Source organism: Scyliorhinus torazame, unplaced genomic scaffold (genome assembly GCF_047496885.1).
Source record: "Scyliorhinus torazame isolate Kashiwa2021f unplaced genomic scaffold, sScyTor2.1 scaffold_1221, whole genome shotgun sequence".
NCBI lineage: Eukaryota > Metazoa > Chordata > Chondrichthyes > Carcharhiniformes > Scyliorhinidae > Scyliorhinus > Scyliorhinus torazame.
Genome location: NW_027308948.1, coordinates 6,573 through 30,402, shown reverse-complemented (window position 1 = coordinate 30,402; position 23,830 = coordinate 6,573). Strand labels below are relative to the sequence as shown.

The 23,830-nt window shown below is 45.5% G+C and overlaps 1 long non-coding RNA gene across 1 annotated transcript; it reads right to left on the bottom strand.

The window, feature by feature from the left end:
• Positions 1-13,594: 13,594 nt before the first annotated feature.
• LOC140407154 (uncharacterized) lies at positions 13,595-23,590 on the bottom strand. Its single transcript, XR_011939492.1, has 3 exons — positions 23,404-23,590; positions 16,213-16,332; positions 13,595-14,069 (listed from the first exon to the last, which is right to left on the bottom strand). It is a non-coding gene; the product is annotated as an uncharacterized lncRNA (long non-coding RNA).
• Positions 23,591-23,830: the final 240 nt, after the last annotated feature.

Sequence of the window (23,830 nt, the reverse complement as noted above, 5' to 3'; positions counted from 1 at the left end):
CAGGGGCTGGTTTAGCACAGTGGGCTAAACAGCTGGCTTGTAATGCAGAACAAGACCAGCAGCGCGGGTTCGATTCCCGTACCGGCCTCCCCGAACAGGCGCCGGAATGTGGCGACGAGGGGCTTTTCACAGTAACTTCATTGAAGCCTACTTGTGACAATAAGCGATTATTATAATATTATTATTATTATATTTGCTGAGACACATCCTCAGACAACAACCCCACTCTTCTGGCTACTGTTAAAGTGCCCAGCGGCATTCTCTTGATGGCTGTCATAATTTCATTTTAGTTTTTGAAGTCATTGAACAAAGTGTCGGCAGCAACTGTCCGAGCTTCCTCAATAACTCCATCGGTGAATGGTTTCTGAATTTTCACCAGCAGGTGGTTAATGGTACAAGGTGCCTCTTTGTTAGCCTTGCCTTCAGCCATAGGTTTTGAAAAGAGTGACTATCGAGCTTTCAAAATTCCCTTTAGCTCCTGGTGGAAACGATTGTTTTTTGCTTTTGTCCCTGGCTCCTCGCTCTTGTTAGTGCCTTCAACCATCTTATTCCAAGTTTTGGCACCTGAGAGAACCTCATTGCCCGAGTCTCGTGGATTTTTGGCATTGTTTGGCAGGCGATGAGTTGATTCACCCGTTATTAGGACGACAAAGGGCGGCACGGTGGCACAGTGGTTAGCACTGCTGCCTCACGCCGCCGAGGACCCGGGTTCAATCCCGGCCCCGGGTCACTGTCCGTGTGGAGTTTGCACGTTCTCCCCGTGTCTGCTTGGGTCTCACCCCCACAATCCCCAAAGATGTGCTGGCTAGCTGGATTGGCCACGCTAAATTGACCCTTAATGTGGGCTCGGGATGCGGTACGGTCAGCGGTTCAGGTAACGGGAGCCCACATCCACTGGGGAGGAGGTCACTTTTGAAAAAGAGGAGTTGTTGTTAAAACCTCTGTTTACTGAGGCCATGGTGCTCGCTCATCTTGAGTGAGCTGATCCTCATTATAGTGTGGTGGGTCTCACACCTCAGCGTCCATCTCTGCTGGACTGTAGAGTGCCACGTGGTTGAGGAGAGGACAGGAGGTGCCGCTGCTGGTGCTGCTCCTGATGCAGATGGCATTCCTCAGCAGAGGTAGCGGGTAGAGCTACATAAACTTCTCCCAAGTCACGGTGAAGGCTCGTAGCAGGGAAGGCCAGATTAAGGTGAATAAAATGCAAGACAGGTGAACTGTCTTCCTGGACGGTTGGAAACCACCTGTCGAGCAGCGACAGGACATTCTCAGAAGCACCTTGAGCAGCAGCCTCTCGCCCAGGCCGGGCTGCAACCCTTTCGTGTCATGTTTCCCAGCCTGTCAGTTTTACTGGAGCAACACATCTCGCTGTGCACTTGGCTCATCACCCCCTACACTATTTACACTGCTCGGGATACCTGCAAACTGGCTGTTAAATGTAAATGTTGAGTTAACTGCCTCTCTGCAGACTTTAATGACTTACCTGACAGTTGCCCAGGTGTACCTCGCTCACCTGCAACCCAGCCTGGGTTTAATCACATAATTTACAGTGCAGGAGGAGGCCATTCGGCCGATCGAGTCTGCACCGGCCCTTGGAAAGAGCACCCCACCCAAGCCCACACCTCCACCCAATCCCCATAACCCAGTAACCCCACCCAACACTAAGGGCAATTTTTTTTTTTTTTTTTTAATTTTTTAAATTAAAGTTTTGCAAAGTTTTTCATAATAAATAGTACTAATCCTAACACAGCAAAATAGAGTGAACATTAACATAGTGCAAAAAGAGAATGTACAATAGCAATTGACTAGACGTGACCCCACGCGCCTCAGTCTTCCCACACCCTCCCAACGGAGCACTCACCCCCACTCCCCTACGGGTCGCTGCTGCTGCTGACGTTTTAATTTTCCCTGAGAAGCCATTGGACGGTATTATGCCCCCGCTCAACAGCAGCAGCTCTGTACACTTGGCAAAATTATTTACACACATAAGTAGGCATCTGTTCGTGTTGTTGTCGTCCCTTGCTTCTCCCAGACGGAGTTCGCTGCCGTTGTCGTCTCGTTCCTAAGGGCAATTTTGGACACTAAGGGCAATTTAACATGGCCAATCCACCTAACCTGCACATCTTTGGACTGTGGGAGGTAACCGGAGCACCCGGAGGAAACCCACGCAGATACGGGGAGAACGTGCAGATTCCGCACAGACAGTGGCCCAAGCCGGGATTCGAACCTGGGACCCTGGAGCTGTGAAGCAACTGTGCTATCCACAATGCTACCGTGCTGCCCTGCAAGTCAAACCTGCAAGTGGGTGAAATCATTTTGGGGTTGGCATTTACTGCCGGGGTCCCATTTAACCCTGCCTCCCTTATCGTTAATATTCTACCCGATGTTTCAGTATGCTGTACAAGTAGCATGTTACAATCTCTGCTGCTTTAATTCACTCAATGACATGGCCCACGCTGTCAACATTTCTGATGCAGAAATGCTCTGCATGTATCTTAAAGGAGATGATTTTCATTTTGGCGCTGTTACGTTAATCCTTGTGGACAATTTCTCTACTTCCATCAATTCTTCATGTCGATTCTAATATTCACAGACGAACAGAGAAGAATTATGCTTTACACTCAGGCACACTTCTTTAAATCACCAGTCACTCCTATAGGCACAAGGTTTTCCTTTGCCTGCTAATTCGGAGATCCAATTTAATTTTCAGGAGCACTGTTTTCTGCTCGTCGACACATACCTCGCAGTGACTTACTGCACTGTTAACAAACTTCCCTGTAATGAAACATTCATCCGCTATCTGGTCATGAGCTATCGTATTCTCAATCACTCAATGGTTTGATACGTATTGATGATCAGTTCTACACTGGTGGTAAGTATGCTAATTCATGCTTTCACATGCAAATATTAGCACCAACAATTTGTGCATAGCTCTGCTTGAGGGATGCAAAGCACATGCAGCTTTTAACCGCCTGCTTACACTGTTTCTCCACAACATTGCTCCGGCTTTAGATAATCTGTGGAAATTTAATACACTTGCTGGGTCAAAAATCAGCAGGCAATCCTTCTATTTTTCCTCTTGCTTTCTCTTGTCTCTCAAAGCATGCTGAATCTCTTCTCCTACCCACAGCAAGACTATCATTGTAAACATATCCAGTAGGAACTTGGTGACATCCTTCACAATGTTTAGGCATTGTTTAGTGTAGGTTTGTGCGCGTTCCATATTTTTGACAGCTGCAAATGCTTTCGCCTCGATTTAACCCCTTGGTCGCTGAAGAGACTGGCAATAAGTGTGGGCTATTTCACGCCATGCTGATAGTTTGCAGTTTATACAGCCAACGCTGGGTATTAACTACCGGTGGGAATGTGGCAAAGCAAGCATTGAGTCCACCCAGACGTGCTGGCAGAGATACTTGGCTGGCATGTGGGTGGTAAGCACCTGCCTGGCCGACAGAATTAGCTGACAAGAGGCTGCCACTGGAGACCATGGAAATGGTCCCTGGCAGAAGGTATGTGTTGGTGGAGGGAGTGGGGAAGTCAGGGCAGTGGAGGGTTAAGGTTTCCCGAGGAGTGCCCCTCTCTTTGTGTCCCTCAAGGAATTTTCAAAAGGTATAATAAACGTATCTTTCTTCTTCAGGCCCTTCCTCCTGTTCCTATAATATTCTTGGTATTGTTAGGTTAATACAGAATATTTACAGAGAACTCTAAAACAGGAGCTTTATTGAGACACACCTTACAATGCTGGCTATGTGTTACACCAGGCTGCAGGAGAGGCCATGTGATATTGCGTGGTGACATGTCTCTGTCCTGGGCAGACCCTCAGGGTGGAGGATGACTTGCTTTCACACCGGAGAGCTGGGTTCTGTGGTGGCTGAATAGTCCCATCCTGGATCCGCAGACTCTGGCACAGGTTTTGCAGGTGCTGTTTGATGAGGTAGGTGGATGGGGCGGTCTGGATTCTGCGCTCTCCTTCTGCTCTTTACGCTTGGCCTCCGCGTGCTCCACCCTGCGACGCTCGTGCTGGTTGGCGCCTTCGTAGATGCTTCTTCTCCAGCTTGTGCATTCTAAGGCAAGCGATTCGTCCGTGTCGATGGTGATGTTACATTCATTTAGAGAGGCTTTGTAGCGTTTCCTATGCCCACCTACTGATTGCTAGCCATTGCGGAGTTCGGAGTAGAGCACTTGTTTTGGGAGGCTTGTGTCGGTCATGCGGACATTGTGGCCCACCCATCGCAGCTGGTCAAGTGAGACCAGCTCCTCGATACTGGGGATATTGGCCTGGGAGAAGACACTCACGCTGGTACACCTATCCTGCCAGTGGATTTGCAGGATTTTGCGGAGGCAACGTTGGTGATATCTCTCCAGGGATTTGAGGTGTCTGCTGTACATTGTCCATGTTTCTGATGCATACAGGAGGGCAGGGACCACGGCTGCTCTGTAGACCATGAGCTCGGTTCTGGATTTGTGGTCCCGGTCTTCGAACACTTTGTTCTTCCGGCATCCGAAGACTGAACTGGCGCATTGGAGTCGATGTTGGATTTTGTCATCGATGAGGAGGCTCCTGAGGTCTGGGGAATGATCCATATTGTCCAGGGGCTCACCGTGGATCTTGATGGTCGGGGGGGCAGTTTTGTGTGGCAGGAGCGGGCTGGTAGAGGACCTTTGTTTTCCAGATGTTTATTCTGTCATATGCCTCAGTGAATGCATCAACGATAATTTGTAGCTCTGCCTCTGAACGTGCTCACACACAGGTATCCGCTGTGGACTGCAGCTCGATGACAGAGGTTGGCGTGGTCTGGGCTCTGGGCTGGAGGCACCGGAGATTGAACAGTTTCCCGCTTGTCCAGTAGGTTAGCTCCACTCCAGTGGGGAGCTTCAGGGTGATGGGGTAGATTACTGCTGCGAGGAAGACGGAGAAGACATACTAAACATATCTTTCATCTTCAGGCCCTTCCTCCTGTTCCGACAATATTATTGGTATTATTGGTATTATGAGGCGAATACAGAACATTTATTGAGAATTGTAGAGATCTATAAAACAGGGGCTTTACTGAGACACACCTTATTGTGCTGGCTACGTGTTACACCTGGCTGCGGGAGAAACAATGAACCATGTGATATTGCATGATGATATATGATTAGCATATCACAGTTAGAATTAACCCCTTACATCTTGAATATTGTCATTTGACAGTTAACCAAATCAGTGATATATCCATCTGTTCCATGCAGCTAACTTCCATTTGAGTTAATTTCATTGTGAAAGTGGTACCTTTTGGCATGCTTGCTGCATTGTGGGAGGCATGGTCGCACAGTGGTTAGCACCATGGCTTCACAGTGCCAGGGTCCCGGGTTCGATTCCCGGCTCAGGTCACTGTCTGTGAAGAGTTTGCGCGTTCTCCCCGTGTCTGTGTGGGTTTCCTCCGGGTGCTCCGATTTCCTCCCACAAGTCCCGAAAGACGAGCTGTTAGGTAATTTGGACATTCTGAATTCTCCCTCTGTGTGCCCGAACAGGCGCCGGAATGTGGCGACTAGGGGATTTTCACGTAACTCAGTAACTCCATTGCAGTGTTAATGTAAGCCTACTTGTGACACTAATAAAGATTCTTCTTATTATTACCAGGCAAGGAAGACTGCAAATTGACGAGAGTAACTTGCAGTCTTCTTCTTACAGTAACAGCATTTTTGAGGGGATTTAATAGAGAAATTCAAACTCACGAAGGGTTTTGACAAATTAAATTAGGAGAAAATCGTTTTCAGTGTCAGACGGGTTGGTGACCAGAAGATGCTGTGCCAAAGTACCAGAGGTGAAAGACAGTACCTGTTACACTGGAATATACCATCCTAAAGGGTGGTGGAAGAAGATTCAGTGCTACCTTTCAAAAGAAAACTGGACATAGCATTGAAGGGACTATGAGAAAAGCGCAGGGCAATTGGACAGATTGGATAGCGTTTTCAGAGAGCTAGCAAAAGCAACATGGAGAAAATGAGTGGTTTTATGAATCCATCATTTCATTTCAGCCACCAGTACATACTTTAACTTTCACGGTTTAGGAACATAATTTGGCCACAAGCTTGCAAATCTACAATTCATTATCTTTCTAAGGGGGCGATCGCAATTCGATATACTTTGCTTTTGTATTTCAATGTTGCTTCACACTGACCTTCAACTGGGGCACTAACTATAGAATACTTCATTAACCTGACTTTGGCAAGGACGACTATATTTGCCAAGGCTCCTTCGACAGCACCCTCAGAAACGTGTCACCTTGAAGGACAAGAGCAGCAGACACATGCAAACAGCAACACCTGCAGGTTCCTGCCAAGCCACACACATCCTGACTCAGCACTATATTGGCATTCCATCACTGTACCTAGGTCAGGAACCTGGAATTCTATCCCTAAAAACAGAGGGTGTATCGACAGTTCATGGGCTGCAGTGGTTTAAGAAGCACCACCACCTTCTCCAGGCCATTTGGGGCTGGGCTATAATGTCGGCCTAGCCAGTGACGCCCATATCCCACGATCAAATCAAAAAGAAAGCATTTCTTGTTCTAAATTTTAATGATTGACGGGGGAGGGGTGGTGGGTGGGGTTACCTGTTGATGTAGTTTGAAGCCAGCTCTTGAGTTGTTGTATTTATATCCGAGGTCCATTTACCTCTTCCAATATTACCTGAAAATAAGTTCTCAGTGTAATCCATTTCACCCTCAGTTGTCAGTTTCTGACTCCAGCAACATTTGTCAAAGTGCGTAATGTGATTCCCCGAGAACAGATTCCACGAGTGTTTAATTGTTTGTGCCATGAGAAGACACAAATCATACACGTTGTCTTGAGTTTTATGAAAGAGAAGATAGTTTTTTATTGTAGTCAACCCTATGTAAGTAAAATAATAATTTTAAAACACTCAGTTTCACACACACACACACACACACACACACAGACAGACCGCTTAAACAATTTAGAGTCCAATAATGTTAAAGTGGTTATGGAGAAAGAGAGAAAGAAAGAAAGACAGACAGATGCAGGGGTGTGTTTCTTCAGTGTCCCAGTTGCTTACAGTGTAAACAGGTGCTTAAAACAGACAAAGGGTTGCCTTGTCATAGAACCTTCTCACTCCCAACATCCCACTGACCCAACTATGGTCACGGTTTGTGTATCCCCGTTCTAACTTGTCTAGATCATGGCTGGGAATTCCTCTCCCAACCAGAGTCCCTAGTCCAAGTGATTATGTCCAATGTTTTGGCTGCACCGCATTGAGAATCCAAATGATTGTCTGGCTGTTTTATAATAATAATAATCTTTATTGTCACAATAGGCTTGTCACAAGAACGTGCAGACCCCAAACAGACAGTGACCCAAGTCGGGAATCGAACCTGGGACGCTGGAGCTGTGAAGCAACAGTGCTAGGATTGGTCCCTATTGATTTTTCCAAGGCCATTATTCATGGTGTGGCTTTGGAGACAGATTGTTTCCATTTTAATGGTTTGGGAATGTAGAAGACACAACGATATAAACGTGAAGCCATCTTTGACTGTGGTCCCAAGGGGCTGGAATGTGGTGTTCTTCGCAAAACTAAATCAACAATGGGTTTCAAGCCATGTAGTATCTCTTATATTTCAAATAAGAGACGAGGGTGTGGTGGTAGTGTGAGTTTGAATTTTATTGCAAAACTCAAGTTAGTGTAGTACACTTAAAAAATTACAAAAACTACTGAACAAAAGAAACAAAGGTCCAGCGGGCATAAGGAAGAAGACAATGGAAGAAGAACAAAAGCGAAGGTAACACGTGTGCCAGTAACTGTATACCTGTACGGTTTGATACCGTCCCCGTCTCCCCCAACTTTGCCCCCTATTGGTTTACAAGTTTTGAATTGTGACTTCAGAATGGTGGTCTTTACCATCACTCACATTGATATCTAACTTACTGGCCGTACTCACTTTGTCACATTGTCACATCCGCAGTCTGGCTTCTATAAAACTAATGTGCTCCCTCAGCACACGTTCCCACAGGCGTATTTGGAAAATTTAGAATTTAACTATTTCTCTACAAGCCAGTCAATTCAAAAGCCATTTTTTGGACATAAAGCATGGCTTCACAACCTTCTCTTTGCCGTACTTTGGACATACTGCTCCCTTAATGAATAAATGAAACACGTCACACAGCATGCTGATGTTATCTATGAAGGTGTCCCAACTAGGAACACCAGTTTGTTAGTTTTACTTTGTTTTGGTGTGAGGAGACAAGAGGAAATAAATAGCCCAGTCATCCAGGAACAATTATTGCAGACTTTGTTAACGTAAAGAAAAGACAATTCACATGAACAGGACTACTCTACTCTCCAACAGGTAAGGTATATGAATGACTGAACACACACACAAAGTCATACATACCCCTTATTTCAAAATATATCAATGATCACTGAACTCCTTAAGACTTTCACATTTCCCCAAACAACATTCAAAGTAAATTAATGTATGAGATAAAACTATCTTATATTTACCACGCAATACAGGGATAATAATCAAGTCAGGGAAACATCTTGTCCTGGTCCAGCAAAGCTCCGTAAACTGCCTTTACGGAGGTTTTCTGCATTGCCCTGACTCTAAGACTTTGAGGATGTTAGATGTAAAAACGTGACCTTCAGTCTGGTTGCCTGGAAAACTGGCTTTTCAGACTGGCATCTGCTAAGTGGTATCTGACCTCCTTGCTTCGGAGGGTCCAGCCAATTATATCTTTGTTCCTCTTTGATTATGCCTTCTGTGTATTTGGCTGTCCGCCCCTGTCAACGTCCTTGACTCTAGACGTTGACATATATACAGCTCATTGATCTTTCCCAATCATCTATGTAAACTGTTTTTACTCAAAGGCCATTCATAGATGCATCTCACTGGGGCCTTCTGAATACTGCCTACTGCTGTCTCTAGGCAGATTTCTACCTGCTGCTGGCCATTTCAAGACCTATACTGTTTTGCTAACTTCATTTTATTGCTGTTGCCAGGAAAATTCTTGACTAACAGTTTTACTTTATCAATTAGTCCAATAATTTTGATTCTGAGTGACTACAGACATCTGGAGGATATCTACTATTTGTTTTGGATATCATACTGGGGTCACGGATGAACCCTTCACTGATTTATTTTTTGACCAGCACCATGCAATTAAAAAGCCATTTGGTATTACAGAACTTGAGTATTGTGAAAGAAGAGACATGCTAAAGAAGCTTTTCATCCTGCACTCATCAAGACAGCTACACAAGATTAATCAACAGTAAAGGGATCAACAATGTATACTGCATGAGAGGAGAGTGCTGAGTGGTTGGGCTCTGGCAGAGGCGTTTCCATAGGGAATGCAGCAGAGAACAGTTAATTGCCAAGCTTTTGTTTCAAAATCAAACCAGGCAGGTTGGTTCTGATTGGGCAATGTACTGCCATGAGGAATGAACTAGGGAATGGCTGTCCCGCAAGCTTTTGCTTAGTTGGTAAAGATGTAATCCATGGACATACTCCTTCTGTCTGCAGAGGTCAGGACCCTGTTTGTGAATATATGTGGCCAATTAAAGATTATCAGTTGGGCTTGCTATGTGGCTCACTGACACATTCTACAAGGTCAGAGGTGGGGTTAAGGATTGGAGTCTGGGGTGAATCAGAGGTGAGGGGAGGTTCAGAGTTTGGGATTGGGGGTGTTCAGGTTGAAGGGTTGGGTCTGCGGGGGTGATCGGAGTTCAGGTCGGGAGGGGGAGCTGGCCTGCGATGGGGGTGGGGATAAGTCCTTGAGGTTTCAAGGTGGTGTTGAATACCGTAGAGATGGTGGGCATGTAGCCAGATTTCTGGCGGATTCCTATGGGTGTCGGCCTGAGTGTATACAAGAGCTATCAGAAGTTAGAAGAGCTGTTAATTCTTCTAACTTTTTCTGGGTAACTATTAGCGAAACCCTGGCAAGTTATCCGAAGTTTGCAATTTAAATGACATTTTAGGATGGTCCCCAACGCAGTGCAATTGTCCAGAGGAAGTTAATACATCCGGGCAATTATCGTGCAACTGCTTACCTGGAAACGTCCAAGAGGGATTCCCCAGCGCATCTTATAGGAGGAGGTGTTAGCAGTTCTGGAAAGTGTGAAAATAGATAAGTCCCCTGGGCCGGATGGGATTTATCCTAGGATTCTCTGGGAAGCTAGGGAGGAGATTGCTGAGCCTTTGGCAGAAAATACGGAGGCATGGGATTCAGGGTAATTTAGCAGTTTGGATCAGAAATTGGCTAGCTGGAAGAAGACAAAGGGTGGTGGTTGATGGGAAATGTTCAGACTGGAGTCCAGTTACTAGTGGTGTATCACATGGATCTGTTTTGGGGCCACTGCTGTTTGTCATTTTTATAAATGACCTGGAGGAGGGCTTAGAAGGCTGGGTGAGTAAATTTGCAGATGACACTAAAGTCGGTGGAGTTGTGGACAGTGCGGAAGGATGTTCCAAGTTACAGAGGGACATAGATAAGCTGCAGCGCTGGGCTGAGAGGTGGCAAATGGAGTTTAATGCAGAAAAGTGTGAGGTGATTCATTTTGGAAGGAATAACAGGAAGACAGAGTACTGGGCTAATGGTAAGATTCTTGGCAGTGTGGATGAGCAGAGAGATCTCGGTGTCCATGTACATAGATCCCTGAAAGTTGCCACTCAGGTTGAGAGGGTTGTTAAGAAGGCGTACGGTGTGTTAGCTTTTATTGGTAGAGGGATTGAGTATCGGAGCCATGAGGTCATGTTGCAGCTGTACAAAACTCTGGTGCGTCCGCATTTGGAGTATTGAGTGCAATTCTGATCGGCGCATTATAGGAAGGATTTGGAAGCATCGGAAAGGGTGCAGAGGAGATTTACCAGGATGTTGCCTGGTATAGAGGGAAGATCTTATGAGGAAAGGCTGAGGGACTTGAGGCTGTTTTCCTCTAATGACTTAATTGAGGCATACAAAATGATCAGAGTATTGGATAGGGTGGACAGTGAGAGCCTTTTTCCTCGGATGGTAATGTCTAGCACGAGGGGACATAGCTTTAAATTGAGGGGGGATAGATAGAGGACAGATGTCAGAGGTAGGTTCTTTACTCAGAGAGTAGTAAAGGCGTGGAATGCCCTGCCTGCAACAGTAGTGGACTCCCCAACACTAAGGGCATTCAAATGGTCATTGGATAGACATATGGACGATAAGGGAATAGTGTCGATGGGCTTTAGAGTGGTTTCATAGGTTGGCGCAACATTGAGGGCCGAAGGGCCTGTACTGCGCTGTAATGTTCTATGTTCTACGTAATGTTCTATGTTCTATAGGCAAATCCCAAATCCAACGCTGGGGATCTCAGAGTTACGGCCCTGGGTGTTGAAAATACATGAAGCAATATAATAACAATCTTTATTGTCACAAGAAGGCTTACATTGATGTTGCAATGAAGTTACTATGAAAATCCCCTAGTCGCCACATTCCGGCGCCTGTTTGGGTACACAGAGAGGGAATTCAGAATGTCCAAATTACCTAACGGCACGTCTTTTGGAGGAAACCGGAGCACCCGGAGGAAACCCCACGCAGACACGGGGAGAACGTGCAGAATCTGCACGGAGAGTGACCCAAGCCGGGAATCAAACCGGGGACCCTGGCGCTGTGAAGCAACAGTGCTAACCACTCTGCTACCGTGCCGCCACCCCCCCATGCAGTACCCTTTCTAACAGCACTGTGGGTGCACCTACACCATATGGACTGCAGCGGTTCAAGAAGGCGGCTCACCTTCTCAAGGATAATTAGGGATGGACGGGAAGTGTTGGCCGGGTCATCGATGCCCACATTCCATGAAAGAATTTTGAAAATGAGGATTGCGAGCAGCAGAGAGAGAAGTAGAAAATTTTGAAGGACTGCCAATGGAAAAACGATGAAACCTGAATCTTAGCATGTCTATCTCATTTAGATTTTAAAATGTAACATATGATCACATGAACTGAGATTATGTTCTAAAATTAACCATAATTCTGATTTAACTTTGGCGTGGCAGCCTTTCCCTGGAGTTGCTGAGCAGGAGGACTTGATAGATCTACCATTCGGTTTCAGCAGCATTTTGCGATTACTGGAACTCAGTAGAAATTTAAGTTAAAACTTCTCAGGTGCAAATAGGAATTGTTTCATTTGTCTTCTATTGATTACAATTTGAAAGTCATTTAAAAGGCAATTCGTAAACAATTTGAAGCTTTCAAAGAATCACAGAAATGATCTTCTTGCTTAGGCAAACAGCTCGCAATAACTTTAGAAGTCAAGTCTGAAACTGAAATATGAATACAGGGAGACAGTGAATAGTTCAGATCAAAGTATAGATGATTAATGAAAAAGAGAGAGAGAAAGAAATCCAGCTGATGATCCAGCCCAGCTCCAGCTCCAGCTAAAAAATGGCCGAACGAAACGTTTCATATCTGTCTTTAGCCAAGTAATTACACCCTAATATAATCCTAATTGGTTTGGGTTCGACTCAAACACATCTGATTTGACGGCAAGCCGTCCATCTTTAATATGCAACATTTGTTCTAATTGTTTCGTATCTGCATACTTGTGCATGTTTAAGAATGTGATATTGTGCTGTTATCAGGGCCAGTTTGAACTGGTCTTTTGCTGACTTCGCTGTTATAACAATAGAGCCTTCATGTTACTTTGTCATGCCATACTGTTGCTATAAATTCTGCCCTGTCCTTGGACACTGTCTTGAAAAATGTATTCATTAGTTCAGTTAAAGTGTTTGTTTTAATCTCTACTGCCTTTGCAAGTATCAGGTTCTTTTGTGTTGTAAAGTGAATAATGCTGTGTTATGCTGTTTTGTAAGCTGTATGTTTTGCGATGATCTGAGGTTATGAGAGTGTTGAAATCCTTAATTTAAACTGGGGCTTAATATTTATCCTAAATAGCTATATTTTACCTATTAGGTGTGTTAGGAAATAGTTGCCTTCTACAGGACTACACTATTTGGAATTGAGATAGGTGTGATTTTAAACCTGCTGCTTACACTGCTGCATGCCCCTGATTACTCTCTGGTGACAGCTGGTGGGGGTATTCAGACATGGACACAAAGTGGGGGTCGTGAGCAGCCTGAACTGAGAACAATCTCATCACAGTCAGTGACAAAGATCACAAATGAATAATGGTTCCCAGGTGAGATTTTCTGGGAAACTGTCATGTTCTGTAGACTGGCCGAAGTGAATGATGAACTACAGAACATCTAGTTTAAATAATTAATTGTGAAACATTTGAGTGATGAGATAACTAGAAATAAACTACTAGCACTAATTAACTATTGTAGAGCTGCTGCAAAATACATCTGACCTCCAGCACGACCCACTCCCAACTCCCCAGCCAAGAGTCACGTGGTCTCGTGGTGGGCTTACGCTGCCACCTGGTGGTCGGAGGTCGTGCATAACATTATGTAAAAGCTTGCTTTATGCATCTCATCACAAAACCATAGCCAACCAAGGAATCTTCAGGATCATAGCAGGGTGGTGCAAAATATGCCCTGCGAGTAACTAACTTCCTCCCTTTCCCCAAACACGCCTAAGTAAATTCATCTATAACTGATTGGATTGGATTTGTTTATTGTCACATGTACCGAGGTGCAGTGAAAAGTATTTTCTGCGTGCAGCTCAAACAGATCATTTAGTACATGAAAAGAAAATACGCCATAGGGCAACATAAGGTGCACAATGTAAATACATAAACACCGGCATCGGGTGAAGCATACAGGGGTGTAGTGTTAATCAGATCAGTCCATAAGAGAGACGTTTAGGAGTCTGGTAACAGTGGGGAAGAAGCTGTTTTTGAATCTGTTCATGGGTATTCTCCTGCCCGATGGAAAGAAGTTGGTCCCGTGCAGTTATTTCCATTGCGTAAGTCATAAGCACATGGATGCATCCTTAGTTTGGAATATAATGAAACAGTCTGATATTTTCATATTAGTCGAGTATTTTTGAGATGTTGCAGGGTGGTAATGAATCGTAAATATTTGCTTTTCGCAAACTCAGCAGCATTTGGTGAGAAAACAAGCAACAAATCTTCGGGATTATCTGGGAAAATAGTGAGGAAAATAAATATTTTCAGACTTGGCATGCACATGGAAATGGTCTGCACACCAAAGGAAATAGCTTTTTAAGCAGCGGAGGAGTAGAAATGGAACTGCTCCGCTCAGTTACTAAATCCTCATGGATTCACTCAATCTGCCAGCATTGATTTGATGACTCCACCTGGATTACAGCACGGGGATTCTGAAGAAGCAAGACACGCGCAGACACCGAAACGCATGAAGCATGATGAAATGGATGTACCACACACTAAGCTGAGTGAGGCGTACAGGAATGGAAAGGACACACACAGTAAACCATGTCAAGCATGCAGAAATAGATGCATCGCACAATGAACTGAATGAGTTACAAGCGAATGGCACTGACCCGAGCAGTACGAAGATTGATACAACTGCAAGTTAACGGGGTTAAGCATGCAGAAGTGGATGTAATGCATGCTGAAGGGAGTGAGGCATAAAACGGTGGGAACAAAGATTCACGCTGAACTGGGTGAAGCAGACTGTAATAGATGACAGGCACGCACCTAAATGAATGAGGCAGGTTAAAATACCGTGGACAAGGAACTGAGTAAATCATACAAAAATGTGAGGCGAAAACTCTCAAAATCTATTTATAAAATCCCCTGGGAGACTGCCACCTTGTAATCCATTGTAAGGGAAGTTAGTGCAATGAGGTTTGCAGTGGAATTTCTGCAAAGGAACCAGTTTCAGATTCACCTCTTTAAAAATAAAATTGCTGATTTGAAAAGTGCCCATTCAATGCAAAGTGACCAGACATCACAACCCGTACAATAATTATGACTTCTGATCGTCCTTGAAGGAACTGCATGAAGGAATGGACTTGAGCGGTTGAAGGGCCTACACCTGTTCCAGTGAGGAATACTGAAGGGGATGAGCAACATGGGAGTGAAGTTAGACAGGGTGGAGTAAATGTTCACCAACCCGGATGGTAATCTGACAGAGCCAATCGTCAGCCTGGCACCTGCCTGTTTCTTCATCAACTGAAAACTGAGCGTGTTCTATAAGGGCAGGTGCTCTGCTCCACTGACCAAGCCAGCTGCACGGTTCAATTCCCGTACCAGCCTCCACGAACAGGCGCCGGAATGTGGCGACTAGGGGCTTTTCACAGTAACTTCATTTGAAGCCTACTTGTGACAATAAGCGATTTTCATTTCATTCATGTCAGAAACTGGACCATTGCTCAGAATGGATGTTGAGCAAGTCCTTTCCAGGAGCAGTTGTTGCTCAGTTATGGGCTCTTCATCCATGAAATGCCTTATTTACTTGTATGTTACAACATACAGGGCATAGAGTTTGAATTCTAATGTCATGTCCCTCTCAGCATCGTGGGCATGGTTTCATTCTGAACAATTTGCTGGCATGGGCCCTGAATTAGTCATTTTATATATTTTTTTCAATTAAGGAGCAATTCAGCATGGCCAATCCACCTACCCTGAACACCTTGGGTTGTGGGGGTGAGGCCCACGCAGACACGGGGTGAATGTGCAAACTCCACACAGACAGTGACTCGGGGCCGGGATCGAACCCAGATCCTCAGCGCCGTGAGGCAGCAGTGCTAACCACTGCGCCACCGTGCTGCCCTCGATTTACATTCATCGCCATTCATATGAGGGGGCCAGGCTTGCAACACGATGAGGCCCATGAGGGTTTCGGTGATGTGAATGTGACTGAGCCCAACTCAATGATGTTTATTTGCTCTCTTGTGGTGGGGTAAGCAGTCTCATGAGTAATTGTGGAGTCAATTTAATAACAATAATCGCTTATTGTCACAAGTAGGCTTCAATGAAGTTACTGTGAAAAGCCCCTCGTCGCCACATTCCGGGAGGCCGGTACGGGAATTGAACCCACGCTGCTGGCATTGTTCTGCATTATAAGCCAGCTGTTTAGCCCACTGTGCTAAATCAGCCCCGGTTTACATCCATTCCTGAATTTCCCAATAAACAGGGGCTTTCTCCTCCTCCTCATTCCAAAGGTTGGAGCTCTGTTCATGATGTTCGATTTGTACGCCCCTCCACCATGCAATGTTGTGCAATGTGCAGCACATCACTACTATTCCTGATACCCTTGCTGGGGCATATTGCAGAGAGCTAGAAGCAGCTGAAACATACCTCTCAAATGTGAACTGCCCATGGTGCTCTTGGTGACACCATTACTGCTGTAGTAGATGTTCTCTGCTTCCATTTGTTGTCTCCTAAATGCGATCATTAGCCAAGTTCTTCCCCTCTCACCTGAAAGCCAATCAGAGATCTGTGTCGGTGGCTGAAATATCTGAGCGACTTGGGAACTCTTTAGTTTGAAGGTGTCATTGCAGCTGCCAGGGAACCTTCCGCACACATGAAAGAAGACCTTGTGTTGGCCACAAACCACCTGTCCGTTGATTGAATGGTTGGGCTCCCAGTTGACAAAGGTGTCTGCGTTTTGAGTTGGGGCCTTTACGGCAGCTGGGTTCAATCAATAATACCCTGCACCTGAGGGAAGCCTGTTAATTGGGCAAGGCCGTGGCTCCCTGGGTCGGAGATACCAAATCTATAGGGAAATGAATCTGTTCCCTTACACAAGCAAACAGGGCATTAGTTAAGGCCTTAATGCAACTGTGTGTGATTGAATATACCAGCCAAGTCGGATGATCCCTGGGAGGATCAGGTGGTATAGAATTTGAGAGTGGTTACCTGCACAGCCACAGGCAGGGCATGGCATGAGTCGTTGTTGGATCATGTGACATATGTCTGTCACCACCTCGTGACTTGACCTCAGTCGCTTTTGGCACTGGTTCTCCATCACGCTGAGGTAGGATGTCCTACATCTGACCACCCTTCCCACAGGGTAGTACCTGGTTGTCCTACCTTTCCTTCTCTTCCTTCCTGGGACATAGGCAGCCGCCTCTTCCTCCTGACCTCCCCCTCTCCTTCTGGCGTCTGATGGTGACTGTCCTCTATGATCACGGGTGCCGGGCCCATCTTCTATGTTCCAGTGCACAGAACATTATGCATCCATCCCCAGCACAAAGCTCTTCCCAACACCTGAGTGCATGAGTCAGGAGGCAACAATAATTGCCACGCAGGACCGCAAGGCCCACCCTCCCGCTCGCTTGAGTTAAGGGAAGACATTTGGAATTTGTTTTGTGCCACTTTTGAGGCAGTGAATAAAATTCTAAAGTGTTGATTTAAATGGTTGCCTGCCTCCATAAAATGTGAATTTGTGAAATGCGCCCACATTCCAGCCCCAGTGAAAATGGGAAGTGCCATGTCTGGGTACGATTGTTGTGCCGTTCTGCTACATTTGCCACAACAGAAAGGCTGTCCGTCGTGGGCAAAACCTGTGACCAAAGTTCAGCTTTAACACAGTTAGAGATGGTGAGAGAGCTAACAGGACTGGAAGGAGATACCCAGGCAGAAAAAGAAGCCTGATGGATTAAGTAAAAGTTTGTTGAAAGGAAGAAGAAACAAAGTTGTTTGTTTCATTATTTCTGGTAAACACAAACTGGAGTTAAGGAAAAACATTTTCTTCACATGTAAGTTACTCTGGCAGTATCGGTCATATATGTTTGGGTTATGGTCACAGTAAACACAAGTAGGGAACCCAACCTGTTAAACATTCAGCTCTTGTTAATATTGGTTTAGTCACATTGGGTTCTTTCATTTTTGTGCATTTTACAGGATGTGGGCTTCGCTGGCTGGGCCAATATTTGTTGCCCATCCCTAATTGTCCTCGAGAAGGTGGTGGTAAGCTGCCTTCTTGAACCGCTGCAGTCCATGTGGTGCAGGTACACCCACTGTGCAGGTAGAGAGGGAGTTCCATGATTTTGACCCAGCGACAGTGAAGGAACAGCGATATATTTCCAAGTCAGGATGGTGTGTGACTTGGAGGGGAACCTCCAGGTGGTGGGGTTCCCAGGTATCTGCTGCTCTTGTCCTTCTAGATGGTAGCAGTCGTGGGTTTGGAAGGTGCTGTCTAAGGACTCTTGGTGAGTTACTGCAGTGCCTCGTGTAGATGGTACACACGGCTGCTACTGTTCGTTGGTGGTGGAGGGAGTGAATGTTTGCAGAAGGGGGAGCAATCAAGCGGGGCTGCTTTGTCCTGAATGGTGTTGAGCTTCTTGAGTGTTGTTGGAGCTTCACTCATCCCGGCAAGTGGAGAGTATTCACCAGTCCAGTGACAATACCACTGCGTACCATTTTGCATTGTAATTTATAAGTTGTATTTTTATAACTAGGGAGGGAGTGTAGTATAGGTAGCACGGTAGCACAGTGGATAGCACTGTTGCTTCACAGCGCCAGGGACCCGGGTTCGATTCCCAGCTTGGGTCACACTGCGGAGTCTGCACATTCTCCCCGTGTCTGCGTAGGTTTCCTCCGGGTGCTCCGGTTTCCTCCCGAAAGACGTGCTGTTAAGTGAATTGCACATTCTGAATGCTCCCTCTGTGTACCCGAACAGGCGCCGGAATGTAGCGACGGGGGGATTTTCATGGTAACTTCATTGCAGCGTGAATGTAAGCCTTCTTGCGACACGGGGAGAACGTGAATACTCCGCACAGAGTGATCCAGCGGGGAATCGAACCTGGACCCTGGCGCTGTGAAACCACAGTGCTATCCACTATGCTACCATGCTGCCCACATTCCACAGCCGCGACGCGAGATCCCCGAACGTTGTGAGGACACGCGCCCCACGCCGTCGGGGACTCGGCCCATTGGGGGCAGGGCATGGGGGGAGGGCTTCATGTGATGTCCTGAGGCCATCCCGACGGCATGCTCTGTGAGTACGCCGAATGAGGGTGCGGAGCAGCGGAAAAATGGCACCGCATCCGATTCCAGCGTGAACGGGGATTCTCCAGCCAATCGCCGAATGTGATTTCGGCGGCAGTGATCGGAGAATTCTGCCACCGATACCTGTTTTGAAGATAGTGGGGGGTTGAATATTGGCCAGGGCACCAGGAAGAACCCTGTTGCTGTCCTTCAAATAGTGCCATGAGGTTATTTAGGTCCAACGTAGAGAGCAGATGGCACCTCAGTTAACAGATGGCGCTCAGCCAGTGCAGTGCTCCTCTGGCACTCGAGCATTAGCCTTGATTTGGTGCTTGGGTCTCTGGTGTGGGATTGGCGAACATAGTACAAACTGGGCAAGGGGAACAATCCTGCAGTGGATCAGGGCAGGCACACTCTGTAGTGATCTGCAAGGGTTTAATGTAAAGACATTACAACAAAGTAATCACTAGAGGGCAGCACTAGGGATGTATAAATAGACAGATGGAAGCCAGGATCAGTCTCTTCACAAGAACAGGGTCTAGTGACCACAAGCATACACGGACAGCTCAGCACAGGTGTAGATAATCATAAGAACTTCTTAGTTAATCTTGTTCATATAACATCTCGTTTAAGCATTGGAGAGAGAACAAACTCACAGTTAATTAGTCAACATTACTCAATAAAGCATTTGCTCTAATTGGAAGACTACAAGTGTTAATCAACATCGAGTTAAAGATGATCCTGGAAGAAGCAATTGAGTTACACATGTTTCACAAAGCAATATAACATTACTATCAGAAATAGTAATATAATATGGTATCAGGAAGTGACTTCAAGAAAGCTTACTAGATAAATTAGATTAGAACCAGAAATATAAAAAAGATGAAAATTTGTACCGGTATTCGACTTTAGAACATTACAGCACAGTACATGCCCTTCGGCCCTCGATGTTGCACCGACCTGTGAAACCACTCTAAAGCCCATCTACACTATTCCCTTATCATCCATATGTCTATCCAATGACCATTTGAATGCCCTTAGTGTTGGCGAGTCCACTACTGTTGCAGGCAGGTCATTCCACGCCCTTACTACTCTCTGAGTAAAGAACCCACCTCTGACTTATATCTATCTCCCCTCAATTTAAAGCTATGTCCCCTCATGCTAGACATCACCATCCGAGGAAAAAGGCTCTCACTGTCCACCCTATCCAATCCTCTGATCATCTTGAATGCCTCAATTAAGTCACCTCTTAACCTTCTTCTCTCTAACGAAACCCATCGCAAAACGCAGAAAAATGAAATCTTTGAGAGATTCGGGTTCACCAGACATTTGCAAAAACATGAAGAATCATTCATCAGATTTGTCACAGATTTAAAGGCAATTGCACAAGCCTGCAACTTTGCTGCTTTCAGAGACTCAATGCTCAGAGACCAAATTGTTAAGGGAATATGTGATGAGGTACTCAGCCAATCATTATTAAAAGAGAAAGATTTAACGCTGGAAATCGCGAACCAAAAGTGTTTAACTCACGAAAACAGTAAAGAACCGTATGAGTTGTACTACCATGAAAGCGGCACAAGGGTCTACCACAAGGTCGAGTCTGTTAAAATGGTTTCTCAGCTTTCAAACCAGCTTCCTCATCGCGGTACCTCTGATTCGAACAAGTACGCACAGGCGCACATCAACCAAAAACGCAAATCGGCAAGAAGCCGTGCATGCGCAGTTAAAAAAGTGCACTCTGGGTGAAGATCGATCTGTGAATGCCCAAGAAGCTGTGCATGCCCAGTTGAAAAAGGAGCGCACACCGTCTGAAGATTGATTTCCGCATGCGCAATCGATTATTACGCATGACGTCACGAGCGTCAGAAGACTCAGACCATGCACTTAAAGGGAAACTGCCCGAACATCACAAATAAAACTCTTAAAGGTACAAAACCCAAATGTTTTACCTCAAAAGGCACAACATTGCCTGAATTTCAACCAGCAGCTGAAAACAACCTTCGCAGCACCCGAGGACACACAGTCTGCAGCATCTAAAGTGAAGAGCACATTAACAAATCCAAAACGAAAGAAGATGATTTGTTCATTAAAGAATACTACTCAGACATGGCTGAGTTTTTCAGATATGATCATCATAGCATCAGCAACACGGTTGAAAAGCTGAATACGACTCTACTCATGGTAGGTGAATCCAATTCCATGATGCAATGGGTGATCGTTGATACATTGGATGACAGCAACCTGTCAAATACAAGAAGAAAACGACTCCACACAGACAGCGATGAAAGACTCCACACAGAGAGCGACGCAAGCCTCCACAGAGAGCTCGTTGATACACTCCACAGAATGGAAGCAATAAAAGACTCCAGAGTGACAACCATTGCATGAAGAAGACTAAGAAGGTCTATCCACCTTATTTCAGCAACCAGAAGAAAATCTACCCAGCTCATTTAATCAACAACAAGCCGACTATGAAGGTCTATCCACCTTATTTGATGAACAACAAGAAGACAATGAATGTCCAACCACTGTATGTACGAATACTGACACAGTGATCATAATCAGCATACACGATGTACAAGATCACAGCGAGACTGACAGATTGGGCAGCACGGTAGCATTGTGGATAGCACAATTGCTTCACAGCTCCAGGGTCCCAGGTTTGATTCCGGCTTGGGTCACTGTCTGTGCGGAGTCTGCACATCCTCCCCGTGTGTGCGTGGGTTTCCTCCGGGTGCTCCGGTTTCCTCCCACAGTCCAAAGATGTGCAGGTTAGGTGGATTGGCCATGATAAATTGCCCTTAGTGTCCAAAATTGCCCTTAGTGTTGGGTGGGGTTACTGGGTTATGGGGATAGGGTAGAGGTGTTGACATTAGGTAGGGTGCTCTTTCCAAGAGCCGGTGCAGACACGATGTTCCGAATGGCCTCCTTCTGCACTGTAAATTCTATGATAATCTATGATCTGAGCTCATCTGTACAGAAGCACTCAACAATCAAAGTAAAACTACTTGAGTCCAGTGAGTCCGCATCAATTAAAACCTCATCCACTCTTGACAACCCACAAGAAACTGAAATCTTGACAATGTTAACGCCAGAAGAGGAGCACCAAGGGATAAAAAATGAAGCAAGTCAATCAGAAATCACTCCAGAAAAGGAGCACCAAGGTAGCAAAGAGAAACCAAATCAACCAGAAATGACTGATGTCACCAAGATCAATGCAACATCAGATCATTCACACATACCTCAAGTCGAAAAGCTCAATGAAACATCAGATACCACAAAGGACACTGATACCAGTAACTTTGAGAATGACTAGAATTATCCACATGGAACAGTCATTTAGCACAACAAAAACAACAAGAAACACAACATAAACAACAACAGCAAGAACAACAACAAAAACAACTAAAAGAAACACAACAAGAAGCACAACAAAAACAACAACAAAGACAACAACAACAACCTGTACAATATGGTACAATTCTGCAAATGAAGGACAATGTAGCAGCACAGTCCAAAACAATGGCAGGAGTACAAACATAACATGGCATGGCAACGAATCTCACAAATTCATATCTTCTCCACAACAAACAAGTTAATTAGTCAACGTTACTCAATAAAGTATTTGCATTAATTGGAAGACTACGAGTGTTAATCCACATTGAGTTAAAGATCATCCTGGAAGAAGCAAGTGAGTAACACATGTTGCACCAAGCAATACATTACTATCAGAAATAGTAATATAATATACTCGATAGCGAAAGCAAAATACTGCGGAGGTTTGAGATCTGAAACAAAAACTGAATGTGCTGGAAAGGTCTGGCAGCATGTGTGGAGCGAGAAATAGAGCTAACGTTTCTCGTGCAACATGACTCTTCTTTGAAGCTCACGTGTACTTGACTTTGGGCCTTGGACAGGTTAGCTGTGAACATCTACTGCGTGCCCTGAGGCATGTTACAGACAAAGTGGATTTAAAATTTGGGACTACTGTATGTCAGGCAGCATCTTTCACTGGAACAACGGGATCGGGAGAGCATTGGGTGTGTGTCCCCAATGGTTTTCAGGACTGGTGTGGAGGAAGGAACCCTAAACCTAACCTTTTTTGAAATAAGGCCTTATTTTAAAAGTTTGCCTTTTCGATGATGGCTTGCTCTGTCTCTCTGAGTACCACATTCAGACACAAGGTTGAAAGCAGAAGGTCCAGTCTGAACATTGCCAAATGTCGGGAAAGGGGCTCTCAAACAGAAAATAAACTCCCTATTTGAGGTTGCAAAGGGCCCAGTGCTAATTCCGGCACGGACCTTGCATGGTGATAGTTCAATCTCGACCAATTCAGTGGGCATATTAGTGAAATAGGGACCGTACTACTTTAGCCAGCCAAATGTTCACAATGTGCCATGTTTTCCAAGTAAAAGGAGCAGGAAAAGCAACTCCTTTCCCACAGACAGCAGAACAATGTGCCGACCTTTCTGCATTGCCCAAGTTTCAAAGACCACCCCTTTGGGTGGTTAACCGCGCGCAGTTACAACGGCGTTGGTGCATCATCGGCCGGCCCACCTGTGATGCTCCGCCCCCAATGGGCCGAGTTCCCGACGACGCGGGCCACATCTGGTCGCTGAGGTTGGGAACCCGGCGTTCCGGCTGCTTACAGTGTCCAGCGCCGTCACAATTCGTCCGGGATCTGCACCGCTGGCCGAGGAGCTTCTGCAACAGCACCAAGTTCCAAAGTTAGGATCAATGCGCAAACCTTCCGCAACATGCCAATCATCGAAATGGTGCCTTGTACCTTCAGCAACTTATCGCAAATAAAGCCTTCCAGCTGCAGCTTGAAAAGAATGTGTGATGTGCTGACTTAATTCTTCCTGTTCTTAGTTTTCATTTAGGTAATTAATTATTTTAGCAATTCAGATGAAGGCATCTGTGTGAAATGGCAGGATATTACTTCCTGTAGCTAATTAAATAAATGCACAACTCACATAATTAT